The sequence below is a fragment of the Pseudophryne corroboree genome, chromosome 2 (genome assembly GCF_028390025.1).
Source record: "Pseudophryne corroboree isolate aPseCor3 chromosome 2, aPseCor3.hap2, whole genome shotgun sequence".
Classification (NCBI taxonomy): domain Eukaryota; kingdom Metazoa; phylum Chordata; class Amphibia; order Anura; family Myobatrachidae; genus Pseudophryne; species Pseudophryne corroboree.
The window spans coordinates 886136680-886142679 of NC_086445.1; the positions used below are offsets into that span (position 1 = coordinate 886136680).

The 6000-nt window shown below is 43.5% G+C and overlaps 1 pseudogene; it reads left to right on the top strand.

Moving 5' to 3' along the window:
* The window catches only part of LOC135022400 (myeloperoxidase-like), a 63806-nt pseudogene extending 58924 nt beyond the window's left edge, over positions 1–4882 (top strand).
* The last annotated feature ends 1118 nt before the right edge of the window (positions 4883–6000 follow it).

Here is a 6000-nt window from a genome sequence, read left to right on the forward strand (position 1 = left end):
TGTGCTTAGTCCCCACCCACCCCCTGCACAGTGTAGTCAGCGCTGCAGCTAATGGACTGCAGCCGCTGCTGCTTCTAACAAGAACTGCTGTAGTGCATTTCTCTATCTGCTACAGAGATGCTGAATGCTGCCATGCTGTTAACCCCTATATCCCCTGCAAGTTTACATATTATTCAATAAGTACATTCCTCACTTCCAGCCATTGCCCGAGCACCCAGCAGCACAGTCTCTATTCACCAGTATCCAGTGACTGGTTCTGTTCAAGGACAGTTGTATCCTGTAATCCTGATTCCTGAGCTCCTGTAGGCATCACGTAGAAGGGGAGACCCTCTTGCCATAGGTGGTAGGGTGTTGGCAGGCCCTCTTCTTAAAGGTGTTCATACTGTATGTCCCTGTAACTTCTTTTACATTTGCTATTATGCTACTTTCAGTATTAAGTATTCTCGACACCTTAGGTTGCATGTTTGTTTGGGCGGGGCCATCTTCACCTTGTGATACATGTCAGCTCTTTGGCTCATAACCCCTCAGTGTATAGTTTTGTGTAATATGTTGCCACTTTATCAATAAAGGATAAAAGTATGGCAAATCCTACTGACAAATCTGGCACCTCTCATTGGGCGGGAGGTATTAAAATATATCGCCGCCCCTCACCGCCTACCACAGCGATGCTAATCACGTATGTACTAACATATGTGATTAACATCGCAATGCAGTGACGGATGCCCCCTGCGATACCTGTGAGAAGGTGTGTGGGTGTCTCCGTCACCTCCCTGGGCTCTCCCTCTCCTCCCTGGCCAGGAAGCAGCAGCAGGCACCTCCTCTTCCTCTCTGCAGCCAGAAGGATCTCCGGCTGTGTTGCTAGGGAAAGGAGGAGTTTAGCTTCCGTGACCAGGGCTGCTTGCACGGAAATACGCCGAGTGAGCGGGGTCGGCGTCAGCGGCATGGGGCAGTGGAGGCGGCAGGATGCAGCGGTCAGCGGAAAGAAGCCCATAGACTCCTATAGGGTATCGCCATCAAAAGATGGAGATACCCTCAGGGGCAAGAACGCGGCGGCCTGGGGTTAGCACATATGAAAATGCGGTAAAGCCGAAAACGGGGGGATTACCGCATTTTCCCTTTAGTACATCCCGCCCATTAAATAAAAATTTTCCATTTATCTCCTAATTTGAATTTTACTTTTAGTAATAGAACTGTGCACAAAAAAGATGAATAATCATTCGTTACTTTTCTATTTAGGTTTTACTATGAAAATCCCACAGTGTTCAATCCAGCGCAAAGAAGCTCAATAGAAAAAGTGACTCTGGCCAGTATCATATGTAGTAATACTAACATCAAACAGGTCCCTCGCAATGTCTTCATGGGGAACAAGTACCCACAAGATTTTGTCAACTGTTTAAACATCCCATCACTGGACCTGAGTCCTTGGAGAAGTTGAGACAGAGACAGTGAGTACATAATAACAGAAAAGAACTTGTCATTAATGAAACATGGTTTTTATATAAGGTTACATTTGCAGTTTGATTTTAAACATCTCCTGAAGATGGTTGGTAGAGATGAGTGACATTTTTAAAACTGCTCTTTCACTAATAATATTTAGGCTACAGTAATATAGATCAGCTCGCAGGCTTTAACATTAGTCCCTATAAGATCTGTATATGATGGAAAAAAACATGTTGTTTTTACTTGTAAAGTCCACTGGCAGTGCTTATTGTGAGGCATGTTATTAGATAAATAGTTATTTTAGTCATAGAAAGGTCTGGAGATGGTCCTGGTGCTAGCATACATAAAATTAATAAAGCAAATGTAATGGTTACTATTCATATTACAAAAAAAAGCACATAATGCTAAAATATTAATTATTTCCCTTCCTCACAAAGGCAAGTCAAATTAGCAGTCAGATATTGCAGTCCTCTTCCCACAGTACGTAATTCTTAAGGCAACATAACCTCCACCATAATTTTTTCCCTGCATTTGAGTGCATCAACGTTGTTGGAGACTTGTTTCCTTTAGTTATTTTGACATACAGTAAAGGAAACATCTTTGCAGCAGCTTTTGCAGCAATTGGTTGCCAGATGACAAACAAAAGAAAACAGGTCTCCAAAAGCATTTTTGCACTCAAATGTAGAAAAAACTATTATGGTGGAGGTTATATTGCCTTAAGAATTACATATTGTGGGAAGAGGACTGCAATATCTGACTTGTCTGAACTAAGGAGGTTATTCCGGGTTGGTTGCAGATTTTACAATCATAGCAAAATCTGTGACCACTGAAATCATATGTTGGGGGTAGGCCAGCACAGGGTAAGGCCTTCCAGTATGCGTGGCGCTGCCTCGCAATGCAGTTGCAATTCAATTGCGATCACATTGCAGCAACCTCAAATAGAGGTTGACACCTGCCTATACCATGTTTCCAATCACAGGAAATAAAGGTGACATCATCGGCCGGCCCCTGAAAATGGTCATGACATGCCTGCGTTTCCTGTTCTCCTCTCCCCAAACGCCTCATCGCCGCCCCTGGAAGCCCATTGCCTGTCATTAACTATGCGATCGTACACCTGCAAGATGTGATCGCATAGTGAAGCGTCTCGCACGTGCACTATATCTGCTGCGCATGCACAGACCCTCGGGATGCGGCCGCGCATGCAAACATTATTGGTTCTATGGTGAAACCTAGGAGATAAGTCTGGTTACTCTGTATTTTGAAACTGCCTATAGGGTGGAAATCAATTAACCGCGGCAAATTACTATGGCTAACTGATCCCCGATGGGTAATTCACTTGTCCCCAATAGCCAGTTTTGTTTCACCTGCCTAGCAGCGGTCATGAAAAGACATAGTTCTGGGAACTTATCCCGGATACATGTTTTGAATGTAAATGGGTCAATTTTCATCCGAAAACAAATAGTCTGGAATGGAATTACCCGATAGCACCATAGACAAAAAAACGCTATGACAGTCCTTTTTTTCCGACAAAAAATTACCAGCAACAATTGCTTCGCCCCCATACTGTTTATCTATATCTATTTTACATAAATAAATATTTTTCCTAAAACACTTCACCACTGATGCTTTTCTCACCCCTGTACTCAGCATATTCTGTTTTTGGGCTTGTCACATTCCAACATGAATAGCAATCATTTTGTTTTCAATTTTCAGAAGATATCATTAGTCTTTTTGCTTCTTCCAACACAGAAATATAAGTTCTACCCATACAAGTGTTTTTGATTGAAATTGTAAGAAACATAACTAAAGTAAATGTGTGTGGGGTTTTTTTGTTTTGTTTTTTACCTAAGCACCATCAAGAAATTCTTTGGGGTTCTTACCACGGCATTAATCCACCCATCCAAAAGAGCAAAAAGCAAGATTCTACACACAGATTTTCATAATAAAATCTGCACTTGAAAAATATTTCCAGTCTAGTTGTAACCATCTTGAATTGAATGCAATGTTTAAGAGTAATATGGTAGCCCAACTATGCATGCCTTTATGAAAGTGAAACATCTACTTACTACATTAAATGAGCTGGAGCTTGGGATAGATATGGACATTGATCCCCTCACCCCTCCGTGCCATTTAAAGCTTGGGGGTGGGGCAGAGTGCAGCATGCTCCTCCTCCACCAACATACAGCTCCCCCTTATCATCACGCAGGACTAGTCACTTTGTGTCTGTCTCAGAATAGGCCCCTATATGGGATGAATTGCAAGGCCATCTTAATGTATAGGCACAGTGGACAGCTGCCTAGGGCCCCACAGTTCTAGGGTCTTTGAGCAGGGGCAGGTGGTGGTCACACAATCGGATCTGCAAGGCAGCATTCACTACCTGCCACCCAGCCTTCAGCCAGGCAGTGTATGGCTGTTAGCATGCTGATTGGTTGATGGCTGGAGCTATCCACCAGAGTGCTGACAGCCATTCTCTGTATGGAATCATGTGGAGAGACAACACAGGACCACAGGAGGGAAAGTTATCATTTGTCTTACTGGTTTCCATGAATGGATGTGTAGGGGCCCCAGTGCATTGCTTTGTCCAGGGCCTACAATGCTGTTAAGATGGCCGTGGAGGTATGCTTTCAAGATGTGTTATATATATCTGGACAACAAGACTAATTAGGGTAATAAGTTGTGAAAATCTAAATTAGGCAGTGCTGCTATATGGAATCATGGCACATGTTCAAGATGCCGACTTTCGGGATTCCAGCAGTCGAAAAACCGACGCTGCAATCCCGAAACCCATCAGACCGATGCTGGAATCAAGAACAGGTCATGATCCTGACGCCAGAATCCCGACAGCGGGTATTTCAGAAGGTAAGTTTGGCTGGGAAGGTTAGAGTTTGTCTGTGGTGGTGGTGGTGGTGGTGGGGGGCGGGGGGTTAGGTTTAGGCACGACCTGAAGGGGGGTTAGGGTTAGGCTGTGGGTAGGGGGGGTTTGGGTTAGGAACCACCAGGAGGGGTTAGGTTACTTTAAATACTTACCTTGCCCCCTGTCGGGATCGTGACCTTTGGGATGCCGGCATAGGTATTGCGACTGCCGGCTTCCCATCTGCCGGAATCGCATACCGATCCCAGAATCATAGACAGTCTCAGAGAGACATTTGTTGATGCTTGCTGATTTACGCTCCTGATTGCCCTGTTCTTGCAGGTGTTTAATATTTCTGCATGAATCAAAATAATTTGTTAATTAATGCTCTGATAGCGAACCTGTGTGTAGACAATAACACTACTTTAAGTCAAAATAAATGTATTCTGATACTGGAAAAGGTAATTTGTTTACTTTATTGAATGTTTGTTTATTCTTGCATTCTAGGTCTTGGTTTCGTTTTGAAAGCACTGAGAAAAACTGACGTATCCAACATGGACAGATAAAGATGTCAGTGAATTTCTCTGCTAATCCTACAAAAATATAATACAGATGATGTATTTAAATGAGTATGTTATATTAATAAAATTGTTATTGCTAATAGTAATTATCACTCATGTATCTAAATTTGTTGCTGTACATTTTATTTAATCTTTATGCTAATAATATACATAACATGTCAGGGCTGTAGAGAGATGTGCTGGGTCCCGGTACTTTTTGGGGAGTGGCCTAATCATGGGTGGCGTGGCATGCCCCTTAGAAAAAGAAGTACTTGCTGCATGTTAAAAAGGAGTGGGTGCCTGGAGCCAGGAGCAAATCCGGGGGGTGATCAGTGTGATCGCCCTCCTGCAGCAGCCTCCCTGGCCCCACTGTAGTTCAACACACAGAAACATGTGCTGTGCTAAGGAGAGAAGCTCCTGCAGAGGCTGACAGGTAAGAGGAAGGGAGGGAGGGGGGTCAGTGACAGACCCTGCCCCTTCCAACAATATTTGGCTTGGGTAATTAATACCCACCCTCCCCTCTTGGCGGCCCTGTCCACATCTCAAAATTGAAGAACTCCCTCTGTGGTATAAACCTTATACAGATGTGGACACCTTCATCTTACCCACGAATGGGTCACAGGTGCGATCTTGCCGCAGTTGTGATTATTCGCTGCAAGGTGCCTATAGTTGCATCCACGATCACTCAGTGCATTTCCTATGGATTGCGGGTGCGACTATATGCAAAAACCCACGAACATGCACATGCATAGCGGAAAACCTGCTGACAATACCCGTGATCTCAGCTAAGATGAAAAGAGAGACACATCTACAAATTGTGGTAAAGTCTAGGAAATATTATAGCTAGTATTAGTTACACAATATATTCTATTCTTCCATATGACACTTTCCCAACACTTCCAGTAATTCTCCCTGCTTACGTTTCCATTCCCTCCATAACGCACTTCTTTTCTCTCAAAGGAACCAACACTCAGCACTTTTCTTGATATTTTTGTGCTAGTCAGAAAATGACCACAAAACAAGATAGAAACACTTCATGCATTTAAATGAAATTAAATGTGTTGAAGGTTCTTCTTACCGTGCTGCATGGGGGCGTTACTAAGAAGACGCTCTGAGAATTGCCTCATCTCACTCTCATTCAGGGAGTGT